At 45.5% G+C, this 7248-nt stretch overlaps 1 protein-coding gene across 3 annotated transcripts in view; it reads left to right on the top strand.

Annotated features, from left to right (window-relative positions):
• LOC137614160 (cadherin-18) overlaps positions 1–7248 on the top strand; it is a 68681-nt gene that overhangs the window by 13833 nt on the left and 47600 nt on the right. The window lies entirely within an intron of this gene.

The following is a 7248-nucleotide window of genomic DNA, read 5'->3' as shown; positions in this document are numbered from 1 at the left end:
GCATTGAACTAATTACAGCGTTATTAATCTCGCTGGAGACGACAACTTTGTTTTACTCACAGATACCTGGTGTGAGTATCTGTGTGAAATGCATCAGGATGGGCTCATAAAGGAATCTGTTGGATAATCACTGGAAGCACAGGGGTGTGACGCCAGCTGCATGAACTCCAACCCTCAAGTGTTGTGTTGCGTCGCTGGTGTGAACATTTGTGCAATTAGCAGCAACTCGTTGCAATCTGTAATTAATGTACGTATATACTTTCTACATTTTCATTTTGAAAAAGGATGATTTTGATCCCTTTGTGGTCGGAAAACTCTTTTTTTCCAAGTCTGGTCAGAGTTCATGCAAATGCCCCCTAGCTTGCCTGGTTTGCCTGGTTTGCCTGTTAGCGCTGTGACTCATAGGTTTGGATTCATTCAGTTTGGTGAGGCGGGGGTATCGCCCCCAGCAGATAAATGTATTAGAGGCTTTGGTGGTGGAAACCACTTCCATGGGTCACTGCCTGCTTGAGGTGTTCCTCAGGGAGATAAGGCAAAGAAGAGCTGCACACGATGAGGAAGGTGTACCACAGGGAGAGTGGACTGGGGGGCGCAAATTGAAAAGAAATTAGTTCTTCAGGGGGGGAAACTGAGCTGCCTGGGAAGTTTGTTGTCTCTGAGCGCCGTTTAGGGTCATTTGTTGCTAAGCAGCAACGTGTAACGTTCATCTTTTACGTAACTTAGCCTTTACAACGAGATACAAGCTGCTCGACATACAAGTTACTTGAGATACGAGCCGTCATGACGGTTTTTTTAATCTAAACAGACTCCGAATTATTTAAAGTGTCACTTTAGGGATGATAACAGGTTGGAGGTGAAGATATTCACAACTTTGTGAATGTGGGACAAGAAACTCGTAAATCAGACGGTTCGCATTGTGTTTCCTGTCGTAGAACCTGCAGACCAGAGGAAACAAAGAACAGTGGATTATTGCTCCAACAGCAACTTCAAGGAAAACGAATCACGCTTTCCACCGCGAAATTAACAGTCTCTTCACAGAAAGCAAACAAAGGTGTCGTTCACTCCGACGCGCCACGCTGAAGGCGGGGGCTTGTTTTTCTCACATGTGCGAGTTACAGCTTTGAAAAGGTGCGGATCGTTCTGTCGATGAAGCCCTCGTCTTTCCAAGGAAAACAGAAAGACGCAGCGATCCATTATTCCTGAAAGTGCAGCGTGTTGAAAAACGATTATCGGTACCCGACGACAACCAAACGCCAAACATTTGCCAAACCCAAGCCCCCCCCCCCCCCCCCCCCCAGCCTCAAAATCCAGTTTTAATATTCAAATGATGCCAGTCAGCTGGGAGAAACTTTTCCAACATTTCCCCAAATCTATTATATCCATTATTATCGTTTAAAACTGAATGACTAGTGAAAAAATGTAAAAACAGCGTAGAATCGCGATGGTCGTTTTAACTAACTTAGCTGATGCTAATAATAATGATAATGACAATAATACATAATACATTATTAATATTAATAATTTCATTTAGTTATCAATAAAGTTCTAAATCGAAATTATTCCATGTAAACGTGAATTATTTTGTAAATTATTTTGTACAATTTTTGGGTTTTTTTATTTAAAAAAAACAAAATTATAAGACACCAGAAATAGTATTGTTGTTCCATGGGGGCGCTCCATTCTCGATTTGTCATTAAAACGTGTTTTAACAGGCGACCCAAACATGACTGACGACCATCAGCAGAAGTTACACAAATGTGGTTCTGGAGGCTTAAATAGAGGCCACACACACACACACACACACACACACACACACACACACACACACACACACACACCAGCCAATGAGGAGAAGCGTGATAACAGGACGAAGGTGTTCCTCATCACCTTGTCAGCTGGGTGGGCGTGTCTGTGAGGCCCGATCGGCTAATCAATGACAAAATGAGAACACCTTGGTGTGAAGGAAGGGAGGAGGAATCCGTCCCGCGTTTTTAACTCCACCCCTTGGGCGCACGTGTCATCCGGCGTTTCCTTTCCTTCACCCAGACCTCCGCTCCTTCCAGAGGAACACAGGATGGTCTGCATGGAGCCGACTTTATTGCTCTCCAGGGTTTTCCTCTGCCGATTCGCCGTCTGCAACGAGAACCGTTGCACGACAGCTCCGAGGAGCGACGTTAGCATCGGCGCCGCGTGATCGAATCACACGGAGTCCGTCTGCTCGCACCTGGCGTGAGGACGCGTGTCCGGCGACGGTTTTTCTGTTTGGGATGCCTCTGCAGAGCCGTCTGCAAAAATATCTGCTAGCATCACAAAGCGGTGCATCACGCTGAGGATCCAAAATGTGCTGCAGCTGGGAAAAGGGATGCAAAAAGCTGCAGCGGGGCGAGGATAAACCCCCCCCGCCAGCCGGCGACACTCGGTCACTTTTGTGTGGGGATAATTTCAGGGCGAAGCGTGACAGCAGAGGCGTTTGATTGCCAAAGCGCGACATGAATAGTTAATGTCCTGGGGTGTGTGTGTGTGTGTTGGGGGGTGTCACAGTTGTGGATGTTTGCACAGAGCTTTAAAGGACGGCGTCATTATGTAATGTTTGCGCCTGAAATCCTGTCTGTGTTTTAGTTTCAGCTTAGAAGCGGCGGGAAATGGGGGGGGGGGGGGGGGTTAATCTGACCTGGTATTAACCAGGCCCCTCCCCCACAGCTATTGGTGTGTAATTAACACTTTTACTTAATGACTGTGCCGAATGCACCGTTAGATATTCTGCAACCCGCCTCAATATCGAGATTTTCCTCCAAAAAACAGACGCAAAATTTTGGATAACGACAAGATATATAAGTGTATCATCGACGTACGAAGATTCGTCCGATCTTTAAGGACAGAAATGAGGTTCCAGGTTACCGTGACGCCCGTCGGACTTCTTCTCACGCATCATGTGAAACACGGAGAATCTGAATGCTAATCGAACCGTGCCAAAGCGAGCCAGACGTAGCTTCGCCGCAAAATCAGAGTCGGGGCGAGAGGCGAGCCGAGCCACGGGGGCGGGGGGGCTGTCGGTCGGAGTTATCAAGACGACCGGAATCAGCAGGAAAACCTCTGCATGTTAAAATCAACACCTGACCTGGGAACAGCTGGCTCCAGGTGTGTGTGTGTGTGTGTGTATGCGGATATTCTTCGCAGCGGCTCCAGAGTTGCGATTGAAGCGTTCGCTCTGTACCGACATCTGCCGGCGTCCTCACCCCGAGGCTTCGCAGCTCGCGCTCCGATGCCAACCTGTCGGCGGATGTGCCAACACATCTCGCGTCTCCCAGAGCGCCGACAGGAAGCTCGAACAAGTCGGTCGCCCCACGCCAGCGGCCCCATTCCAAACCGGTTCACGCGTCAATGCGAACCCCCGCCCGATGAGAGGGCGTTTACCTCCAATCAGCCACTGTCGATTCTAGTGTAACATTTAATATAATTTAATTTAAAAAATTAATTAAATATATACATTAAGTAAATTAAATTAAATATTATGCCAGAATATAATAGAATAATATTACAAATTTGTGGTCAGTCTTGCCCAATTTAAGCTCCTCCCACCTCCGATTTAAGCCACTCCCACCTCAAAATTAACCCAAAACACCTTCAGTTTAAATCCCACCCACCTCTAGTTTAAGCTCCACCTGTTTCCAGGTCCCATCTCATGCCACACCCCTTCAGTTTAAGCCACGCCCACCTCCACTGTAATGCCGAAGGAGAAAATTAAAATAGCTTTTAGTTTCTCAGCTCATTTGCAGGATTTTGACAGCCTCTGGAACGTGTGACAGTCCTTTTAACGGCCATTATCAGGCGTGTGATCGACGTCACGTGACCGCGGGACCATAATCTCATCATTAAAGGTAAATGGGCTGCGGTATATGGCGCTATTTTAGTCAGCCGGCCAATCAGACGGCTGATTTTCTCATCCCTTTTAGCTCTGCTATCAAAGTGTGTAGATGTGACTTTGATCCGGTGGGGGTTTCATCCTGCTTCTAATTATTATTGATCATCTATTGGCTGGAGTACTTCTGTTATTTACTCATCACCTTCAATTATGCATACTTACGAAAAAGACAGAAGCATAAAGTTTATTCTTTTCGCATCCAGTTGCATCTGAGGATCAAATTCAGGATAAATGTCTAATGTCTAAATAAGTTTAACCTTTAACACCCCCGAGCGTTGACGGAGGGTGGGGGGCAATGCAATAAGAAAAATAATTGGGATAATAAATCTGCAGAGTTGGCAATAATGAAACCAGCTGATGAACGCCAGAAGGACGCCGTGATGATGGCTAACGGCGGGAAAATTGAGGACATCTTTCAAATCAACCCAAAACAATCTCTCCAACGCTGACGGAATAAAAGGAAAGATAGGAAAGGAAAGAGAAGCCCGTCGGTGCTTTACAGGAACGTCGTGATTCCTCCTTTTTTTTTGTGCTTTTTCTTATTGATTCATTTCTCAGAATTTTTGTAACGTTGCAAAAAAAAACAAAAACCGGGGGAATTCAGCATGAAGCCACCATTGTCCCATCATCCCACACAACATATGCAAACGCTTCCTCTCCACCTCCGTCTCTGCAGCCACCAGCTCGTTCGTTATTTGGAAGATGAGGTGACATATTTGTCTGCTGCTGCTCCTACAACACCCCCCCCCCATCAAGTCTCCGTTGGCACTGGAAAAGCAATGTGGCGAGCATCTGTGAAGCCCCGCCTCCGAAAATCTCTCGCACGTCGTCCTCTCACGAGGGGGAAAACTAGCCAGCAGCGAGAAAGCAGGCTTATCTGTGTGTGAAATGCTAATGTGTGTAGCCTCAGACTGAGGGCAGATGCCCTCACCTTGGTGGAAAGCCCACCTGCATTGTGTGTGTGTGTGTGTGTGTGTGTGTGTGTGTGTGTGTGTGTGTGTGTGTGTGTGTGTGTGTGTGTGTGTTCGAGGCATGTTAACCCGAAGTTCGACTTTTCGCACGCGAGCCGAGCGCTGCAGGGGGTGTGAATACATTTCCCGCCACCTGGGATCGTCGGAAACGATTGGTCGGCGCGCCGATGAGGCGCCAGACAGGAAGTAGATGATCTATTTCAACGATGATTAACGACCGATGTCGTTTATCAAACTAATATGATTGTTTTCAGCTCATTAAATTTAACGACTTTCTGCTTTGTTTGTTTTTTTTGTTTTTTTTAAAAATCCTACCTGAAACTGAATGAATCCATCAGATGCTAAAGCTAATTCCAAAGCTAAAGCTTTTTTTTTGTTTTTTGTTTTTTGTTTTTGGGGGGTTGGGATGGGGTGGGGCTTACAGTATACAGCTGCACAAATTTTGAACACAAAATAATTTTTCTTCCAATTTTTGTTCTGGTTTCCCCAGACGATTGGGATGTTTTAGATACGTATATACTTTATTAATCCCGGAGGAAATTGCACATATCTACTGCTCAGGCGTTACATAATAAATACTGCATTATTATGTATTAATATTACATAATAATGATATTAATATTAATAATGTAATATTAACAATATTAATAATGTATTAGCATCAGCTAAGTTAGCTAAAACAACATGCATTGCGTTGTCAGAGGTCTTTCTTATGACCACTATAGATGATTCCATAAGGTCAAACAGTTATACAAATAAAGATTCCTCTTGTTGCGTTCAACATCCTAATGACAAGCTAGCCTATGCTAAGCTAACATTAAATCTATAGTGATATAATGGGCTAAAACCATGGTTTTTTTGGCCATTTAAGTAAAATTAAATCATAATTCGGGAAAAAGTTTGCAAATAATCAAAATTTTGAGTACTTTTTTTTCATATTTGACCATCTGGGCAATTTTTTAGTGAAATAAGAAAACTTCTATCTGTGAAAAAAGTTTTAAAATGGATCATTCATTGAAGATGAGTTCTCAGATGTATTTTATAATCCAGTGCGCATTATAGAGCGAAAAATACTGTAATCCTCCAAAAACAAAGATTTACTGCTTTTACCAAAAACGTCATCATAAACAAAGTAAACCATGTGTTTCTTTAGGTTGTTCTCTCCCGTCCTGATCGGCTTCACGCGGCGGCGACGCGGCGTGTCGAGCGCCGTTGCTTCTGCTGCTGATGATGACGATGATGCGAGTTGAAGAACTGTGTTTCTCCTGGCGGGGGTTCCGGCAGATGGGTGCTGTCGGCCCCATCCTGGCGCCACGGCGATACGATTACAGCGCGAGACTCCAGCGATTAACCACGCAGCAGATGGGGCGTCGCCCCTCTTTCCACCAACTCTCATTAAACATCCAAACACGTAGCGGCGTGGAGTCACCTCCAAGTTGCGGAATTTGGTGGAACCTCGTCTCTGCAACCTTAGCTTTGGCGGGCTTGTGTGAAAGAGCGGTGCATTGTGGGTAGGAGATAGATGAAGCCGAGCGTCTGGGACAGATGGTATTGAGATGGCGAAGCGGAAAGACATGTCGCTGTTGGCTTTGCGAGACATGGTGGGAGTAGGTGACTGACACACCAGTCTGCCCACAAGACTCATTACCGCAATGGGCCTAATTATGGTCTGGCCTAATCTGTGTTTAAAAGCCTGCTGCTTATTGCTTTTAATTACCTTCAAGTATGAGAAAGAAGATTGAAATGTCGGCTTAGAGGCTTTTTTTCTTCTTCATCTGTGCACAGAAGTGAGAAAATAAGTGCAGGAGTTATTCTTTTATCAGATCTAGGATTGTAGTTGGAGTGTAGTTCAGTATTTCCCCGACTGTTTACACGCTAACCGTCGCCGGGCGCGTTTGACAGCCGTGAAGTTTTTCAAAGCTCGCACCTTCATTTGCTCAGACAGCTGCCGCCGTCGGTAGAACCGATAAATTCTCGCCGCCGCTTTCAGACGAGAAAAAGAAAAAGATTTTCGGATTCCTCAGATCTCGGTTTGACGAGAAGACGGGTCGTGGGAATTTTTTTTTTATCTCTGTGATTATCCGACGGGCGCGGGACGGATTTCTGGTGACCGTCCTCTCAGGTGTTGCAGGTGTCGGCGTGCGTGCCGAGATGGAAATATCAGCAATCAGGTTCCAAAAAAATGATGTTGAGTGTTTGTTGATTAACAGTAGGTGCAAACAGGAAATGAAATTTATGAAGATTAGCGCAATTAATTTCCAGCTCGGAGGCTTGAGGTTAGGGAATCGGGTTTGTTGTCGACGCTCTGGCGACACCTTTGGCACCTGCTCCAGTCGGACCGCCGTCACATCAGGA

Source organism: Antennarius striatus, chromosome 20 (genome assembly GCF_040054535.1).
Source record: "Antennarius striatus isolate MH-2024 chromosome 20, ASM4005453v1, whole genome shotgun sequence".
In the NCBI taxonomy this organism is placed as follows: Eukaryota; Metazoa; Chordata; class Actinopteri; order Lophiiformes; family Antennariidae; genus Antennarius; species Antennarius striatus.
Note: the sequence above shows the minus strand (reverse complement) of the source record. Positions and strands in the feature narration are given on the sequence as shown.